Raw genomic sequence first — 20,709 nt, 5'->3', positions numbered from 1 at the left:
ACCCATCACACATACCTCCTACCCACTGGCATCCTTCTGTCCCAGGCACATGCAAAGCCTCAGTCCAGAGATCAACTGTCTCAGATCTGAATTTGTATATCCTGTCTGTGGACTCACTGATCACAACCTCTGCCCAGCTTGGCTTGTGCATACATCTTTCTCACTGTCAGGGGAGGAGCCTGTCCTGGCACTCTCATTGGCCTATAAATTCACCTCCCCTGGGCAGGGCCCCAGGATCCAGGATAATACCTGTGCCTCCTGCCCAGAATGGTGCCTGTTCTGCTGTCTCTGTCACTCTTTCTGGGTCCTGCTGTCTCCCAGGAGACCCAAGATGGTGAGTGGGGAAAGCAAGGGATGGGTGATGCAGAGGACTGGAAGGAGGTGAGGAACAGGACATGTGGGTGGGAGAAGGGCCAGATGCAGCTGGGATTTCCTGGCACATGGCAAGAAATGGTGGCCAAGGCTGTTAACTCACTCAGCTCACACACTTCCAGGAGCATTCGGGGAGTCTTTGTCCTCACCTTAAATAAAATCTTCAGGAATCTGAATCTAAAACCCTTAGTTCACAGTGAAAACAAAGACTCCAAAGACCAAGTGACCTGACTGGCATCAGCCAGCCAGAACAGAGCAGGAATCACATTCCCGGAGCTACTTCTGCTCCTGTTCCTTCCCTTCTTCCAATGGCTGGGTACACCTGCCTGACACTGAGGGAAAGAGAGAGCAGCCCCAAGGGGAAAGTGGGAAGGCAGGTGAGCTGGAGGGATGGTGCTAGAAGAAACCTGTGCCCTCACCCCACACTCAAGACACAGCTGCAGCGGGTCTGGAAGATGAGTGGCTCAAAGAGAACACAATGGGAGCCTGGGGACAGCAAGAGTCACTCCTAGGACAGAGGAAGGAGCCTGTTTGTTGCATTAGAATGTTCATGCCTAGGAGCCATCACCACCTTATTCACAGCAATCTGTGTCATAACACAAAATGATATCAAAAAAATCATGGCCTTTTCAACCTCAAGCCAACTAGACCATATAATAGTTACAATTGGCATTAACCAACCACATCTAGCATTCCTTCACATCTGCACCCATGCCTTTTTAAAGCTACATTATTTATATCTGCAAGATCCATTATTCATAGCCTCAACAATGAAGAACATATTCAAAAAACAGGAGGTCTCTTCAAAATCTTACCTTTTACTTCCTCCTCCCTCATTATTGGCAGTCTCCCAGTTACATGTGTGCCTTTCCTCACAGGCTTCTAACTCTAAAGACCTCATTACCAAAACCGCTAACATGTCACATACCAACGCCTCAGCCCTTTTTATTACTCTCATAGCCACTTCCCTAACAGCTATATATAGCATCTGCATTATCTTCTTTGCTCTAGCAGATTAGCCCCACTTTATAACCCTTCTTACCATTAACGCAAGTGACCTATCCCTAATAAACCCACTTAATCACCTAGCAATCAGCAGTATTTTCATTGGATTCATTTCTGATTCTCTCCCACTTCACCTCCTCAAATAACCATACCACTCTACCTCAAACTCACAGCCCTAAGTGTAACCACCTTAAGAATACTTCTAGCAATAGAACTTAACCTCATGACTAATAACCTTAAACTAAGTACCCCAGTCAAAATATTTAATTTCTCTAATATACTAGGCTTTTATTCAACCACAATTCATGGCTCAAACCCCTATTCAAGCCTAGGCACAAGCCAAAATCTAGCTTCATTTTTACTAGACCTACTCTGATTAGAAAAATCTATACTAAAAATAACCTCACAAACCCAAATTTCAATTTCCACCACTACATCAACTCAAAAAGGCTTAATTAAACTCTATTTTCTTTCTTTCTTCATTCCATCCACCCTCACCCTACTACTACTTGTTTAATCCCCACCCTGAGTAAGTTCAATTGTAATGTGCATACTTATCATGACCAACAAGTAACCAACACAACCCAAACCCCATAATTACACAAAGCAGCTGCACCAATAGGACATTCATGGATTAACCCCAGCCCATCACCTTCATAAATCATTCAACTCACCACAGTATTATAATTCACAGTAACTAACACCTCATCACGTTCACCTACCAAACTATCATTGTCTCTATTATTAATCCTAACAGTAGAGATCCCCAAATATCAGCACTTGATCTCCATGTTTCAGGATATTCGTCAACAGCTATCACCGCAGTATAGCCAAAAACAACCATCATACCACCCAAATAAATTGAAAAGACTATCAGCCCTACAAAAGCCTCACCAAAATTCAACATAACACAACCCACAGCACCACTAACAATTAACCCTAAACCCCCATAAATAGGTGAGGGTTTAGAAGAAAACCCTACAAACCCTATTACTAAAATGATACCTAATGGAAATAAAGCATATGTCGTTATTCCTATATGGACTGTAATCATGACTAATGATGTGAAAAATCATCATCGCATTTCAACTGTAAGAATTCTAATGACCAACTCCCGCCAAACACATCCGTTAACATTCTACTTCAGTAGAATGAAGAAACAATCCAGAATATGGAAGTATTTGCAAACTATGCATCACGCAAGGGGTTAACACACAAAACAATAACGAACTCAAACTACTGAAAAGCAAAAATAATCTGATTTAAAAATCAGAAAAAGATTTACCCAAACCCTTTGTCCCCCAGCATTATTTCCCCATCTTCTTTTCCCAACCGCCTTTGTATCCTCTCCCTCTCGCCACCCTTTATCTTCCTCCGTCTACCCCAAAACTTTTCCCCCACTTTTTCCCCCAGTCGTTTCACAAAGCCTTCTCTACTCTCACGACCATTTTCCCCACCCATCTACTCAAAATCTTTTCTCCACCGTTTTCCCCACTATTCTTTCCTCCTTTCCTTACTACCATCTTTCCGCCTCCTACTTTCATCACCCTCTTTTGCTTCACCATCCCAAGACATTTCCCCCCATCTTTTCCCAAAGGCTTCTCCCCACTCCTGCTGCTCAGCACCCTCTTTCCCCCTTCATCTACCCCAAAACTGTTTTCCCCATTGTCTTTCTTCCCCTCCCTCCTTGCCACCCTCTTTCCTTTCTCCATCTACCCCAAATATTTCCCCTCCATCTTTTCGCAAAACCTTCCCCGCTTCCTGCTCACCATCTTCTTTCCCCTATTCTGCTTGCCACCATTTTTGCCCTCTATCTACCTCAAACTATTTTCCCCATCACCTTTTTCCCAACCTTCTTTCTCCACTCCCTCTGGCCATCCCTGCTTTTCTCTTCCCACTTGCCACCCTCTTCCTCCTCCATCTACCCAAACATTTTATCCACTATCTTTTCTTTATGCACTCTTTCCTGCCCATAGTCTTTTTGCAAAACTTTTTCTCCTTCCCACTCGCCATCCTCTTTATCCTTCTGCTCGCCACCTTCTTTTCCCCCTCCACCTACCTAAAAACTTTTCTCCCCTTCTTTTCTCAAAACCTTCTTTCCCTCCTGCTTGCCCACTCTCTCTTCCCCCTCCCTCTTTTCTTCTCCCACTTGCCACCCTCTTCCCTTCGGCATCTGCTCAAAATCTTTTTACCCACCATCTTCCTTCCCTGTCTTTTTTTTCTCCCAACTGTGTTTTTTTCAGACCTCTCCTTCCTGCTCGCCTCCGTTCTCCCCAACCACCTCTCTTTCCCACTCCCACGTGCCACTCTTTTCCCCCTTCCATTTACCCCAAAACGTTTCCCCACCTTCTTTCCAAAGAAGCTTCTCTCCCTTCGGCTCACCACCTTGCTTCCCCCCCACCCCCATCTACCTCAAAATAGTTTTCCTGCCATCTTTTCCTCGCCGTCTTTTTGCCACGCCTTATCCTGTTCACCATCCTCTTTTTCCTTTTGGCAGTAATCACACTCTGTAGCCCTCAATCTAACCCAAAACGATTTTCCCCCTCCTACCTCTCCAGCCTACGACTCCATGGTTACCACCAACAGCAGCAACTGGCGAGCCGCAGGCTCCAGCCTCCAGCATAAGGTAGCTGGATAACATGTCTCCTGAAGTCTGGAACAGACTGACGGAAGTTCCTTCAGCACTATTTATATACTGAGGTTATGCACAGAGGTTCCTGGACTGCATGTTCTGATTGGATGAGAGCAAGTCTTAGGACAACCAATCGGAGCATGAAAATAAAGTCCAATCAGAGTAGGCCTAGAGGTTTTCTCTCATCCAATCAGAACATGTAGTCCATGATCCATATGCACAACCTCAATATATAAAGCATGCTGAGGAAGCCTCATGTCATTCCAGGCTCTCGTGTCTTCTTGTGGAGCTACTGTGTTCCCGGCTTAGAGCACCAGAAGCGGCAGTGGAGCCACCTGCTGCACGCTGGAGGCTGCAGCCTGCGGTAATGCGGCTGGTCTCGCTGCAGTGGGTGGTGGCGACAGAGACTGCAGCGCAGCTTGAGCGGTAGGAGGGCAGGTTGGAGCGGTAGGAGGGTGGGACAGAGAGTAGAATGGCAGGCGGAGTGGGAGGATGAGTGATAGGAGGGGCAGTAGGAGGGTCGCTGGAGTGGTAGGAAGGCAGCCGGCAGCGGGAACTGCTCCTGACTGCTTAGAGAATAAAGAGAAAGGGGGGCCACGGGCCACATACTGCAGGCTGGAGCTTGCCTCACGGCGGCTTGCCTGGCTGCAGTTGGCTAGGGAGACTGCAGTTCTCCTAGAGTAGTAGAAGGGTTGCTGGGTAGGTGTGCTCCCGGCGGGAATGGATTTGGTACACTATCGGGGCTGCATTGCCCAGGGTTGCGATGCCTGCTGTGGGGGGCAGCTATCTGGTGTTGCATGGCTGGTGAGCCCCGTCTGGGCCTACACTGCCCAAGGTGGGGGGTGGGGTTGGAGGTAGGCTGTGTGCATGCGCTGCTGGCGGCACCGGGAGGGGGTTGGGGGTGTTAGGGGCGCTATCAGCTGCTACACTGCCTGAGGCAGGTGGCGGGTTGAGTGAGTTACCCTGGACTACAGTGCCGGCAGTGGGGGGGCGGTTTTAGGTGCATTGTCATGTGCTGCACTGCCTGTGTGGTGGAGGGGAGGAAGGTGGGATGGAGGGGTTGGTTGGGTGCACTGTTCCCGGGTTTCACTGTACTGCAGGACTTAGTGGCAGCAGTGGAGGTGCAGCCAGGGCAAGGAGGAGGTCTCCCCCTTCTGCAATCTCTGGAGGGTGTCCTTCTGCTGGTACCTGAGGAGGTTGAGGGACGTTGAGGTGCTATCTGGGGCCCAGGGCGAGGGGGAGGCAGGGAGGTGTGGGAGGCAGGGTGAGTTTGGGACTCTATAGCGTGCGGCAATGCCTGTGGCAGGGACAGGTTGTAGACACTATTGGGTGCTACACTGTTGGGGGAGGGGGTGGTTTGGGGGCAGTACGGGCATTACACTGCCTGTGGCAGGCTCTGGGTGAGTTGGGTGTGCAATCTGGGGGCTACACTGTTGGCGGCGAGGGCCAGGTTAGGGGTGCTATTGGGGCTGCACTGCTGCCACAGGTGGCAGATTGCAGAGATGGCAGTGACAGTGATGGCCTCCAAGGAACTGCCCTTTCTTTTCTTACGGGACTCAAGGCTCTAGGGGGAGAACTCCTCCTGCTCTTGTTGAAGCACAGCAGACATACAGAGTTTTTTGCAGCAATCCTCTGAGCATGGCAGGGCCTCTACACCCACCATAGTTTCCTGGCTGTCACTCTATTGCTCCATGTTGTGATGACTATCTGGAACCCCTGGGCATGTGGTGGGCACCATGGGGGACAGGACCCTGTGGGTGGAGGTGTTAGTATCAGGAACCAGTACTTGGGTGGGAGGGCTGGTTGGGTCTGAGTTTCTGCTGCTCCTGCTCCTCAAGGAGCACCAGGTACTGTGGTGTCTTAAGTCCCCATCCCGGGCCAGGAGACCAGCTTGGGCCAGGAGGAGAGGCTGGACTTTGCAGGGTAATGTGAGTGCCTTCACTGAAACTGGCCCCTGCCGTGCAGTGGCCAGCATGACAAGGTTAGGCTCTAACACTACTTTTCTGCATCCTGTTCTAGGTTTCTCTGGCTTTGCCCACCCAGCAGCTCCAGGTGAAGGAGTCATCTGTGGTGAGCTGGAGGTTGGAGCCTGCAGATGGCATGGCTCTGTGGCTCACCTCCTGTGGTTGTGTTGACGATGGCAATGGAGACTGCAGCTTGACCGGAGCTGTAGAAGGGTGCCTGTGGAGGACAGGTGGTAGGAGCCTTGTAGGGTGGGTTGGTGCATGGAGGGTGACAACAGCGCTGGTTGTGTTGTGGTGGGCACTAATGGTGGCAGCAGCAGCAAGTTGGGAGCTGGGAAGGGGGAGTAGGAGTGCTTTGGACCCAGCCTGGTCTGGGGTGTTTAGGAAGCTGTAGGTTCTGCATTGCAGGCCTCGGTGGCAGCAGTGGAGGCACAGCCATGGCAAGGAGGAGTTCTCCCCCTTCTGCAGTCTCTGGAGGGTGTCCTCTTCCTACTGGCACCTGAGCCAGGTGTGAATGGCAGTATTGTCTCATTCTTAACAAAATTTAGGGGGTGACTATTTGTGTATTTTGTTTTTTGTTGTGATAATAACTTATCCCTGAAGGGAGAAAAGGCTTCTTGGGCTGGGTTTTGGTGTGGTGGGACCCCCTTCCCATGTAAGACAAAAGGGTGCTTTCCTAGGAAGAGGTGTGTTGGAGGGAGTTCACCAAAGGGAAGAAAGGGAACTTCCTAGGAGGGTGGCTGCTGCGGCAGATCCCTTTTTCTGGATAGCCTCTGGGCCACCTAGTTTCCCCTGTAAGAGAGGGGAGGCTTAGTCCTGTGTCATCAAAGAGGCATCCTGGCTGGCTGGGGCAGTTGATTTGGCCTTCCCAATTGCTTTTTCAGCCCACCTGCCCATGGTGTCACCTCAGGGAAGTGGATCCTCAGGCCACAGGGCCAGGGCTTGATGTCCATTTGGAGTCAAGTGGACATGTCCAGCTCTGGTCTGTGGAGCCTGATATGCACTAGGGGGTAAGGCATTTACTTGATGCCTGGTGTCCATATGCAGCATGCTGTCCCATGAGGATTGATATCCTGGGGCCTGAGTGTTTACCTGGAGTCTTGATATCCATCCTGTGCCTGCTGTCTACATAGGGCTTCATGTTCTCCTTGCACCTGGATGTCCACCTAAGTCCTTGGTATTCTCTGTGGGACAGCTGTCCACCTGCAACTTTGTGTCCAACTCTGGCTTGGATGTGAGCCTGTTGCTTGATGCACATCTTAAGGCTGTGTGTACCTTGGACCTTGTGTCCATCTGGGGACTAGCATCCACTTGGAGCCTGATGTGTACATGTCTCCATCTATTGGGGCCTGATGTCCCTCTGGAACCAGATGTTCCCCTGGGGTCAGGGTGTCTATCTGGGGCCTAATGTTCATCAGGGGCCTTGTGTTCACCAGGGGCCTAGGCATCTACCTGGGGCCTGTTGTCCACCTGGGGCCTCCTGTTCACCTTGGCCCTGATGTTTACCTGGAGCCCAGACATCCACTTGGAGCTTGAAGTTCAAGTGGGGCCTGGTGTTCCACTGGTGCCTATGTGTCAACCTGGGGCCTGACATACACCAAGATGCCTGATGTCTATCTATCTGGGGCCTGGTTTCCACCTGTGGCCTGGTATGTACCTGGAGCCTTGGGTCCCCCTGGGGCCCAGTATTTACCTAAGGCATGGGTGGTCACCTGGAGCCTGATGTCCATGCAGGGACTAGAGTCTCTTGGGGACCTAGTGTTCCCTGGGGGTATGGTGTCAACCTGGTGTCTGATGTCCAGTGTCCACTTGGGGCCTGATGTTTTCCTGGGCCCTTTGTGTTCCCTGGAGCTTTACATCCACCTGGAGGGGGTGTGTCCCCATGCACCCACCCTCTTCTTAAAGACAGTTGGTAGGGAGTTGCTCTGGCCCCACCCCTTGTCATCCAGGAACTGGCCGTCCTGCACACATAGTGGGTAGTGGGGAAGGCTCCATCTTGGCTTAGGCGGAGGCTGGGTAAGTCATCTGGGTAAGTTGCCCCTACTGCTCTATCTAGGGTCTGAAGATCTCAGGTGGGTACTGGACTTGGGGCCCCAGAGCTGTGCCCTGCGAGACCCCGTGGGAAGGGGCCAGTGCCTGAGTACAAGAGTGCCAGCTGCTGGGAGCCCGTGTGAGCACGCAGGGCAGCTCCTCAAGGGTGCCAGGAGCCTGGATCCAGGCTAGTCTGGTCATCGGAGGCCACACACGCTGCGAGAGCGGGGGCCGGGCTTAGGCCACAGGCCCTCTAAGAAAGCCACAGAGCCAGCCAGTGGTGCCTAGAGACCATGGGAACGCCTACAAAAAACTTTCAAAGTAAGCTCTGGACCTCCATGGGTTTCTGTGTCTTTTCCCAGTGGTGAATTTCTGCAAGGTGGATAGGACATGTTCAGGGTGACCTTAGCAATTTCTAAGCCTAAAAGCTGTGTTTACAGAGACCCGTGATTGAAAACCTAGACAGAGCTTGATTCGGCCTGCCATTTCATTTCACAGTGTGGTTTCTAATGTTTCTTGGGAAACCAGGCCTGTTATTTCTCCATATGACCCTTTCCTTCTTGGATTTCTTGGTGTGCACATTTGCCCTTTTCTCTTTTCTTATATTGCAGTCTCAGGTCCCACATTTTCATTATTCTGTTCTAATCTGTGCATCCTCCATGCAAAGCCTGTGGTGTGTCTTGCTCTGAGACTAGTTGTGCAGCACTGCACTTGTATTAAATGTACGAGTTTCACCATTGTTTTTGTGTGTGTGCAGCCTTCTATTAGGGAGATGACTTCATGCATTTCGCCAGAGAATATGTGAATTTTCAGTTATTGAGGACTGGTATGTAAACCTGGGGACTTGGTATCCCCTTGGGGGCTGGGTGTCCATATGGAACCTGATGTACCTCTGGACCTGGTTGTCTACATGGGTCTTGGATGTCCACCTGGAGCCTGATGTTCCTCAGCGGCCAAAGTATTCACTTGGGTCCTGTTGTGCACCAGGGGCCTGATGTTCATCTGGGACCCGGTGTTCACCTAGGGCCTGATAGTCACTTGGGGACTGAGTATATACCTGGGGCCTCATGTCCACCTGTGGTATAGTTATCTACGTGGGGCCTTTGTCAACCTGGTGCCTGATGTCCACCTATGGATCAGATCCCCATATGGGGCTTGGTGTTCAACTTGGACTTGGTGTTTACCTGGAACCTGATGTCCATCTGTGGGTTTAGATTGTCCACTTGGAAGCTGGTGTCTGGTTGGGGTCTGACAGTCACCTGGGGTGCGGTATTCTCCTGACATGTGGCTGTCAACCTGGGGACTGAAGTCTACCTGGGGCTTAATGTTGACTTGAGGCCCTATGTAACCCTGGGGCTTTGTAATTAGGTAGGACAAGGGCATCCACCCCGAGGGATAATTTCAACTGGGTCCTGACGTTTTCTTAACACCTGGTGTCCACCTGAGACCTTGGTGTCAACTTGGGCCTGGATATCTAACTGAGGCCTGAGTGTTTCCCAGTGCCTGAGGACTTCCTGTGGCCCGCATTTCCATATGGTGCCCAAGAGCTGGACCTTTGAGGCCTCACTTGGGACCTACCTGTGCACCTGGGGCTTGATGTTCACCAGCGGTTTAAGTGTGCATATGCAGCCTGGTGTCCATCAAGAGCCTAATGTTCATTTAGAGTCGTGTGTCCACCTGAAGCCTCATGTTTACCTGGCGTCAGGGTGTTTATCGGGCCTGGTTTTGACCTGAGACCTGGCATTTACTGATGTCCACCTAGAATTTAGTGTCCATCTGGTCCTGATGAAAACCAGGGGCCTGATGGAAACTTGGGGCCTAGTAGTTAACTAGGGATTGGGCATCCACCTGGGGGGTGATTTTCAATTGGGGCTTGGAGTTCACCTACTGCCTGGTATCCACCTGAGGCCTGTGTATCAACCTGAGATTGGAGGACGTTCACCTGGGGGCTCAGCGTCCATCAAGGCCTGATGACTTCCTGGGACCGAGCTGACCTAATGATCCAACATATGGGGCCTGGGTGTCCAGCTGGGATTTGATGTTCACCAGGGACCTGATGTTCACCTGGGTGCCTAGGGTGCCCTAGCATCTTGTGTGTTCCGGTTATCACCTGGGAGCCCGATACCACCTGCAGCCTGGTGTCCACCTGGAGCCTCATCAGGCTTCCTGGTATCTGGTGTCCACCTGAGGAATGGACATCTACTTGAGATTGGTGTCCAACTGGGGCACAATGTTTACCTGGTACCTGCTATCTACCTAAGGCCTGATGTCTACTTTGAGACTGGGTGTTCATCTGGGGGACCTGATACTTACCTGGGACCTGGGTTTCCTCCTGGGGGCTGATGTCCACCAGGAGCCTGGTGTCCACCTGAGGCCTGATGTCGATTTATGTCTTGGTGTCTTCCTGGGGCCTGGTATCTGTCTGGGGCTTGGTGTCCTCCTGGATTCCAGATTTTCACTTTGTACCTGTTGTTTGTCTGGGTTCTAGGTATCCACCTAGGATCATCTGGGGCCTGGTGTTTACCTGGGCTCTGGATATCAAACTGGTACCTGCTATCCACCTGGGGCCACATAGCCACCTGGGGCCTGGTTGTCACTTGAGGCTTAGTGTCCTGGGACCTGACTTCAGCTTGGGGCCTGGTGTTTATTTGAATTTTCATATTCTCATGAGATCTGGTGTCCCCCTGGGACCTGGGTGTCTATGTGCAGCCTGATGTTCACCAGGGTTTTATGTATACCCTTGGGGGCCTTATGTCCACCTAGGTTCTGCTGTTCTCTTGGGGCCTGGAATTCTCCTTGGCCTGCTGTTCATGTGAGGTCTGGGTGTCAACCTGGGACTTAATGTCCACCTGGAGCTGGAGTGTCCTCTGGGGCCTGATGACTTCCTGGGGCCTGGATGTTCACATGGGGTCTAATGCATGGACATCTGAGGTTTTGGTTTCCTCTTGGGGCCTGATGTTCACCTGAGCCTGATATCCACCTGGAGCCTGGGTGTCGACCTGGAGCCTGATGTCCACTTGAAAACTTATGTCTTTCTGGGTTCTACTTCTGAGGCAAGTGGCCTCCTTGGGACTGGGTGTTCACACCTGGGACCTGATACCTACCTGGGGCCCAAATATCCTCCTGGGGCCTGATGTCCACCAGGACCTGGTATCCACCTGGGACCTGATGTTCATTTGTATTCTGGTGTCCAGCTGGGTCCTGGGTGTTAGCCAGGGGCCTGACATCCATCTGCAGTCTAGTGTGCATCTACAGCCTGGTCTGGGGTCTGTTGTTCACCTGGGGACTGGGTATTGACTTGCGACCTTTTTTGTACCTGAGGACTGGGTGCCTACCTGGTCCCCAGTGTTCACCTGTGGCTTACTTTCTTCCTAGGGCCTGATGTCCACTTTGAGATTGGGTGTTCACTGGGGGACTGATACCCACCTAGGGCCTGGGCATCCTTCTGGAGCTTGATGTCTATCTGGGGCCTAATGTGTACCTGGGCCCTGGTGTTTACCTGGAGCCTGGTGTCCACCTGGGACATGGGTATCACCTTGGGTTTTGATGTCCTGCAGTGCCCTGGTGTTCACTGGGGCCATGGTGTGTGCTTGGGGTATGGAGTCCACCTGAGGACTGGGTACTTACTTGGGTCCTGGTGTCCACCTGAGGTCTAGGGTTCACATGGGGCCTGAGTGTCCACCTTGGGCCTTGTGTCTTCCTGCAGGCTGTTGTTTACCTGGGGACCTTGGTGTCCCCTGGGGCTTGATGTTCAATCAGGGGCCTGAGTTCTGTTTGGGGCATTGTTTTTACCCAGAAACTGGGCATGTACCTGGAGTCTCTTGTCCAGCTGATGCTTAATGTCTACCTGGGATCTGGGTGTCCACCTGGGATCAGACGTTCAACCTGAGCCCGTTGCTTATAAGGGGACTGATGTTTCCCTTGAGCCTGGATGTCCACCTGGGACATTGGTATCATTCTTGGGCCTGGTGGCATTGTGTCCAACTATGACCTGTGTGTGAATCTGGTGCCAGATGTACACATTTGGTTTTGCATCCACCTTGGGTCTGGGTTTCAACCTGGGGCCTTATATCCATGTTGGATATATCCTTTTTACCTGGGTACTGGTGTCCACCTGGGGCCTGATATCCATGTTGGGGCTGAGTATTCACCTGGAGCCTCATGTCCACCTGGTGCTAGATGTCCACCTAGGGTCAGTGTGTCACCTGCGGCCTGATGTTACCCACCATAGGCGTTGTATAGAATACACACAGACTGGAAAGAAAGAATGGAAATGTGGGACCTATGTATGCAATATAAGAGAAGTGAAAGTAGCAACCAGGAAAGAACACAAAGCATGAGAAGGATAATATGAAGAAGAAACATTAACCAACCTAGGCCCAGTTTCCTAAGAAATATAGGAAACCACATGGCGAAATGAAATGTCAGACTGAATCAGGCCATCTCTGGATTTTCAGCTGTGGGCTTCTCGGTATCAGTGGGGATAGGGAGCAACTGGGACTCTCCTAGATTGCTGTTTGGCCTAGTAATTGCTAAGTTTGCCTTGAAATTGTCCTGCCTACTTTTCAGAAAATCACAACTAGGAAAGTACAGCAAAACCAAAGAAGGCTGAGAGCTCACCTTAGAGAAAGTGGCTGGCTGGCTCTGTGCTTGCTTTGCCAGCAGGCAGCCTTTTTTCAGCCCTCTCTCTTATAGGTAGTGGTGGCTGATGACCCACATGGCCTTTGCATGAGCCAGGGTCAGGCCTTAGTGCCCTTGAGGAGTAGCCCAGCAGGTTCGCCTAGGCCTGGGGCAGCAGTGACGGCAGCGTCCTCTGGTCAGCACCTTTTCCCATGGACAGCAGGATGGGGTGATGCTCCAGGGCCTTAATTCCAGCACCTGATTGCTGGTGCCCAGCAACCTGGGGTGCTACTTGGTGGAGGGGAGCTGGGGTGACTGCAGCTGCATCTCTGTCTCCCAGTGCTGCCTCCAGATCTTCATGCCACAAACAGTGACCTGGGCCAAGAAGTCACTTTCCTGGATGGTGTCTTTAGGAGGGCCTGTTCCTGAACTGTGAAGGGTGGGTGTACAGCAACTCTCCACAAACTTTTCCTAGGAATAGGGTGGGGTGCATTGTGCCTCATCCCTTTTGGGGTAGACATAAGGCCCCAAGTGAGAATCCAGGCCTCAGTCAATATTCATGACCCAAGTGGAGACCTAGGTTCCAGGCAGACATCCGGTCTCAAGTGGACAGTCCCAGGTGAATGTTGCATATTAAACACCAAGTTGATACTATGTCTTAGGTATATGCCAGTTCCCAGGTGGATTCCAGTTTCCAAATGGACATCAGGCACAAGGTGGACATCAAGTTCCCAGTTGACAAATAGGTTCCAGGTGGACACGTGGCTCCAGTTGAACATCAGGCCCAGGCGGATGCTCATGCCCCACATTGTCACCTGGGCGTCAGGTAGACATGAGGCCCCAGGTGAATACTTATGTTCTTGGTAAACATTAGACCCCAAGCGGACACCCTGGCTCCAGGTGGATATATGGCCTCAGGTGGCCATCAGGTCTCAGGTGCACCCTGGACTTGAAATATATATCAGGCACCAGGGTTTATACCCAGGCCTCTGTTGGTCAGAATATCCCAGATGGACTCAGGCTCAAGGAGGATACCAAGGCTTCAGGCATATACCCAGGCCTCATGTGGCTATAAGGCCTTAGGTGAAAATCAGGCCCTAGTTGGGTACCTGGTATTCAAGTGGACATAGTAATACCCCAGGCAGACCCCAGGCTTTAGATGGATACCAGGATCCAGGTGGACACCAAGCCCCAGGTGAACCCCAGACCTCAGGTAGACATCAGGCCTCTGGTGGAGATGTACACTACAGGTTGACATCAGGCCCCAGGACATCAGGCCTCAAGTGACCACCAGACCCCTGGTGGTTCTGTAGGTCCCAGGTGGATAGCGGGCATCAGGTTGATTCTCAGCGCCCAGGTGAATACTGGGCCACAGATGAACAATAGTCCCAAGGTGGATATAGCCTCCCCGTGAACACCGTATCCCAGGTGAATACCCAGTCTGATGTCCACCTGCAGATCAGAGTTCATCTAGGGACTGACTTCTCTTTGGGGCCTGGGTATTTTTCTGGGACCTATAATCTGCCTGGCATCTGGTGTTTACCTGGGAATGGGTATTTGTCTTGGGTCTGATGTCTCCCTGGGGCCTGATGTTCACCTGGGACCTGGTGTTGACCTGGGGTGTGGGTTTTTACCTGGAGCCTAATAATTTACATGTGCCCGGTGTTTACCAAGTTCCTAGGTGTCAACTTGTGTGTTAATTTCCACCATGAGCCTGGTGTCCACCTGGAGCCTGGGTGTCACCCTAGGGACTGAAGTCTACCTGGGGTCTTGTGCTTATTTGGGGACTAGATGTCCACTTGAAGCCTAGATATCCATCTGGGTCTGAATTTCACTTGGGTCTGATGTCCATTTGGAGTGAAGCGTCCACTTGAGTCCTCATGTTAACCTGGGGCCCAGGTGTCAACCTTAAGCCTGATGTTCACCTGGGTCCTGTGTCCGCATTGGGACTGGCTATTCACCTGGCACCACTTGTGCACATGGGGCCTGATGCTCACCTGGCCTTATGCCCACCTGGGACCTTATGACTACCTGGGGGTTAGGTATACTCCTTAGGCCGGGTGCCAACCTGGGTTCTGCTATCCATGTCATGCCTGATGTTCACTTGGGGCCTGAGTGTTCACCTGTGACCTGATACCTACTTGGGGCTTGAGTATCCTCTTAGGGCTTGATGTGCCCCTATGACCTGGTGTGTAACTGCGGCCTGGGTGTCAGCCTGGCACATGAATTCAAAGTCCATTTGGGGCCTGGAAATTAGCTGGGCTTGATATCCACCTGAAGCCTGGGCGTTTAGGTATGGTCTGTTACCTTTCTGTGGCCTGGGTGTTTATCTGGAGCCTGATGTTCACCAGGCTACTTAGGTATCCAGATAAGGTCAAATGTCTCTCTGGGCCTGATGTTCATTTGTTGTTTGGTGTTCCCCAAGTGCTTGGGCATCCACCTGTTGACTGATGTTCAGGTGGGCCATAGATACTCATCTGGGGCCCAAGGGTCCATCTGGGGCCTCACGTCTACCTGAGGCCTTAATAATCCCCATGGGGCCTGGTTTTTACTGGAGGCCTAGGTGTCAACCCACATTCTGTTCACCTTAGGCCTGGAGCTTGGGTGTCAACCTGGGGCCAGACATCCTCCTGGGGCCTTGTATCCACCTATAGATGGGATGTCCAGTTGAGTTCTGATGTCCACCTAAGGCCTGGTGGTGAAATGTAAAGGAGAGCCTGAAAAGCTATCAAGCCAAGCGAAACAAGGAGAGGAAGGTTATTCCATTCCGACAGTGAGAAGAATGTGAGCCCAGAGATGGAGCTATGAACAGCTCAGTATACATTGAAATCTGCAGGAGGGATGTAAGTTGTGTATGCACTGCAATACCAGACTAGGGACGGGAGGATGCTTTTCAGCCTGCCTTTTGCTTTCTCCTCTAACATCACAAGAAGTCAGACTTATTCTTTGTATGTCAGAGTTGAGTGTTATGTAACATAAACGCTTGCAGGAAATGAAGTGGAAACACTTTTCATAGATAGAAGCAGCAGCACTTGCAAAAATTTAGAAATGTGAGGGAACGTAAATTGGGAATGATTTTGTCTTTAAAATAATTAGCTCATAATACTTTAGTTTCTTTTTATTTATTTATTTTTTGAGGCAGAGTCTTGTTCTGTTGCCCAGGCTGGAGTGCAGTGGTGTGATTTTGGCTCACTGCAGCCTTCACTTCCTGGGTTCAAGTGATTCTCCTACCCCAGCTTCCTGAGTAGCTGGGATTACAGGCACAAGCCACCACACCCAACTAATTTTTGTAGTTTTAGTAGATACAGGGTTGTCCCATGTTGGTCAGGCTGGTGACCTTGTGATCACCTGCCTCAGCCTCCTAAAGTGCTGGGATTACAGGTGTGAGCCACTGTGCCTGGCCAACAATTTAGTTTCATACTGTTTATTTTATGCTATGGTTTAGCTTTATATGCATTTATTTAACCAACAGATTTAAAGGAACAATTAATATTTTTTCAAGTCAGGGATTATAGATAATGAAGAAAACATTTGTGTTGGATAAATACATTTTTGTCAGTGTTACAAACCAGTTTTTCTTTCTTTCCTTTTTTTTTTTTTTTTTTTTTTATTGAGACGAAGTCTTGCTCTGTCGATAGTCTGGAGTGCAGTGGCACAATCCCGGCTCACTGCAACTTCTGCCTCCTGGATTCAAGCGATTCTTCTGCCTCAGCCTCCTGAGTAGCTGGGACCACACATGTGTGCCACCACGCCTGGCTAATTTTTGTATTTTTAGTGGAGATGGGGTTTCACCATGATGGCCAGGATGGTCTCATTCTCTTGACCTCGTGATCTGCCCACCTCAGCCTCCCAAAGTGCTGGGATTACAAGTGTGAGCCACTGCACCCAGCCCAGTTTTTCTTACTTTGTAATATTATTTTTTTCAATTCTGTTTCAGACCACACACAGATTTCAGTGTTAGAACTAAGTGTGTCTGATTATGATGAAAAGTGTGCAGTATTTAGCAATTCCTGGAGATCTAAAAGACCTGTGGGTTTTTGTAAACTGGTTGGTTATTACATGAGTGCTTGTATTTGATGTGTTTTAGATGAAGTGATTCTGCTTATGGCATGAGAACCAAGGTCGTGTAGGGATAACATTTCCAGGTGTCTAGTTACAATATATATGTATTTTTTTTTTTGCTTGGAGAACTGTCATGTTCAGCTTTATCCCAGATATCTTTTTTGGATTTATACCCAAAAGCACTGTACTGGGGTCTACATTGCTTCAACACATGCAAGTGACATGGTAGGATATTTAATCTTTTTAATGTATGTTTACTAGAAGTCATTGAGTAGAGGAATTTTACCTCTCTAAATGGAAGGGGATTACAATATGAGCCTTCTTTAACTGTCCAGACTGGTGAGAATACTTCCTGGTAACCACTTCATAGACTTCTGTTTCTTTTGTTCAGAGTACCATCTTAATTTGTAAATATATTTCAGTATATTTACTTTTATTATGCCTGCTTACCCTACTAGACTGTGTAAGCTCCTTGAGATCAGGATCCATGCACATCTCTTGTCTCTCTTATATCCCTGGCACAGTGCCTGCCTCATAGTAAGCCATTAATAAATATTTGTTGAATCAAACTCAAGTGACTACATAAACTACACACCCAATGTTTGCCACATATTTTATGAATGAAAGAGAAACACTGAGACAGCATTTTATAATTGTATTGGTGTTCAAAGAAGTACTTGATGAACACAGGTTTCACTAGCACAACTTTCAGAACATACTGCATGAGTAAATCTGGGAGTATCTCTGTTTTCTCTCTCAGACATCCCCTGAAGCTATAGTGAAAATGTGCCTGTGGCAGAGATGCTAATTCTCTTCCTGTACTATTACTATTCCTCTCTTTCCCAGTACCTGCCCCAGTGGAGTGTGTGTGCAGTTTAGGGTGTGTGGGGCTGAGGAAGATGGCATGACTTGTTCCATGAATGCAGTCTTCCAGCAGTGTCTATGCAGCCTGGGCTCCCTGAGGGGATTTCCTTCCTTTCTCCTGTTTGGTGTGATAAATGTGTATAGATGTGTATGTGTATTGTCTGAAAATTGTTTCGAACATTTTTCTTACTTTTAGAGTTTCCTAAAACTAGACATAATGTAGAAGTACTATAGTAGTTTCTGAAATCTGTATAGACATGTTGTTCATAGTCACACATTTCAATAAATCTGCCGTTGTGATAACCTGCCTGTATAGCAGATGAACTTGACCTAATGTGATTTTTGAACTCCAAAGCTACTCTCAAATTAAGTTATATAAAATTACTAACATTGTATTTTTGAAGTATGTTCCAGCCTGGGCAACATAGCGAGACCTCATCTCTACAGAAAAATTAAAAAAACTGACCAGGAATGGTTGGCACATGCCTGTAGTCCCAGCTGCTTAAGAGTTGGAAGGAAGAAGATCGTTTGAGCCCAGGAGTTCAGGGGCTGCTGCAGTCAGCTGTGATTGCACCACTGCCCTCCAGCCTCGGGATCAGAACAAGACCTGTCTCTAAAAACAAAAAGAAAGTAATGTATAGGCTTGATCTCAGAAATTTTAAATAATGTGATAGTAGCTTATGATATGGCAGTCAGTGATACTGAAAGTTTCCCATTATGTTGTGTTGCACTTATCTGTTGAGGAGATCCTGGTATTAGACTGATTTTTTTTAATTGATCAGAGGCTCAAAGAGATGATATGCTCATAATTAATAACAGCTAGGAGGTATTGAAACTGAATACGTATAGAGTTGTCATGTTTGAGCATACATGAGCATTCCAAGAAAGCGATGTGGGTGCTCACGAGTACATCTGTCAAGGCTTTCTGTGAAGTCTGTGTAAATACTTCTAACAAGTTTTATTTTTCTTTTTAGTCATTACTTTCAGAGGATGATGACACAGACAATCCAGAGGACAGCATGTTCTACCAAGTGTAGTGTCCCTTTTGAATCTTTGATGGAAAGCAAGCTGCAGTGTGATGTGTCTGAGAATCTGTAGAAGACATTTCACATCATAAGTCTTTAGATTTAAGGCTGCTATATATTTGGAGTTTGGCTCCACTGTTTCTCTGGCAATAATCATTTTTGGTCTTTATTAACTCCAGACTAATTCCATCACCAAGAACTTATAAAAAGATTGTCTCTACCATTCTTCTTGAAATTGGTAGTTGGTTTCAAATGACTAGAATGTTGAGAACAGCCATTCATAATTCCTAGGGATTTGCTAATAGTCATTATTTTGAATATTTTTTATGATTTTTATTTTAGCTCCTTGAAATAACTTGGTCAGAGGCCGGGCATGGTGGCTCAGGCCTGTAATCCCAGCACTTTGGGAGGCTGAGGTGGGTGGATCATGAGGTCAAGAGATCGAGACCATCCTGGTCAACATGGTGAAATACAAAAAATTAGCTGGGCATGGTGGCGTGTGCCTGTAATCCCAGCTACTCAGGAGGTGGAGGCAGGAGAATTGCCTGAACCCAGGAGGCGGAGGTTGTCGTGAGCCGAGATCGTGCCATTGCACTTCACACAAGAGTGAAACTCTGTCTCAAAAAAAAAAAAGAAATACTTGTTCAGATCTTTCCTCTAAAAGAACATTATTTTTCAATGCTGCTTTACTATGTTTCACATATTGAAAGATGACCTTATGTTTTATCTTGTAGATTGGTTAGTTTATAAGAGAGAAATCCCCCATTTCATGGCCTTAGATCTCATGCTGTACCCACTTATGGTAAAGGGTCCAGGAAAAAGCATAGATGGCTGAATAGAAGCAAAATTTGCTTCAGTAAAAGCTTCCACAGCCTAATAAATAGTAAACTTGGTTGTTAGAAGCATTTAAGTGCTCTTTCACATTCCCTTTCTATTGCATTTGGGAATTACTACTTTTTCTTTAAAAAATGTTTGCAGCTATCCACTTCGGGCCCACCAGATCTTCTTCACAGCTGTTCTCATTGGGCACAGCCCAGTTATTCATAGCTGTTTTCCTTAGGCCCAGACCAAATGTACACATCTGTGCTTTTGGGATGGAAGAAGCACTCTACTGTAATTGGGTTCACTGCCTCAGTGTGAGATTTCTTTGGGACTCAAACTTCAGTGTCCTGCTCTGTAGCCATGTAACTATCCAGCAGGTGAACCCCTTAATCACAATGAAAAGAAGTCTTTCAGAAAACCAAGGTTTCAAGCTAAAAAAAGAAAAAAGAAACCAGTCCACCCTGCTGTGCAACAGTGTATCCAGAATTCACATCTCTCATCTAGTTGTGATTTTGTACCCATTTGCAATTGTACCATGCAGCCTCAAGTAGCCACCATTGACATTTCTGCGTCTAGGAGATTGACCGTGTTACATCCCACATGCCATCTTTCTTTCTCTGCATGGCTGATTTCATTCCACCTGGTGTCCTCCAGGGTTCTCCACCTTGCTGGAGAAGAAAACAAAGCCATCTATACTCACTTTGAAAAGGAAAACACCCGAGAAAGCACCCTGTGAAGAAGCTCTCACAGAAGCTCCTACCTCAGCAATCAGCACTCGCAACAGGAGCTATTTCTTCCCCAGGATGCAACCCAAGTCATCTAAAAGCTTCCAGTGGCACCTGGTGGGTCCTGAGGGAAGGAGGCTGTGAACACCTGAGCTGGACATAAGAAGGAAAAGCTATTTACACTTGGTCTGGGAACCTAAAAGCATGGCAGTGAACAACTAGGCTGGCCCCGGTTTGGATGGCTATGAAAATCTTGGCTCAACCCAATGAGGACAGCTGTGAACATCTGGGCTCAGCCCAAGGAGGAGAGCTATTGAGCCCTGTGCTGCATCCCTATAAGAAGGAATGTAAGTTCCTGGGCTGGCTCAGATGAGAATGGCTGTGAGCACCTGTGGGCTCTGATGAGGACAGCCATGAACACCTGGGCTGCTCACTCTTAGATGGCTGTGAGCAACTGGACTGGGCCATTGAGAACAGCTATGAACCAAGGGCTGTGCCAGTGCAGACATGTTTGAAAACCTGATACGCCTTGATGAGTACTGTGTTGAACTCCTGGGCTCGGCCCAGTAAGGACAGCTGTGAACACT

General features: G+C 48.9%; 1 protein-coding gene across 1 annotated transcript in view; it reads right to left on the bottom strand.

Moving 5' to 3' along the window:
* The window catches only part of LOC100406605 (uncharacterized), a 33,645-nt gene extending 29,603 nt beyond the window's left edge, over window positions 1-4,042 (bottom strand). The window contains 1 exon segment of the mRNA XM_078332952.1: window positions 3,928-4,042. The gene's annotated coding sequence lies outside the window, so the exon portion shown is untranslated.
* Between the last annotated feature and the right edge of the window lie 16,667 nt (window positions 4,043-20,709).

This window comes from Callithrix jacchus, chromosome 7, assembly GCF_049354715.1.
Source record: "Callithrix jacchus isolate 240 chromosome 7, calJac240_pri, whole genome shotgun sequence".
NCBI classification, from domain to species: domain Eukaryota; kingdom Metazoa; phylum Chordata; class Mammalia; order Primates; family Cebidae; genus Callithrix; species Callithrix jacchus.
This window is presented reverse-complemented; position numbering and strand designations above follow the sequence as displayed.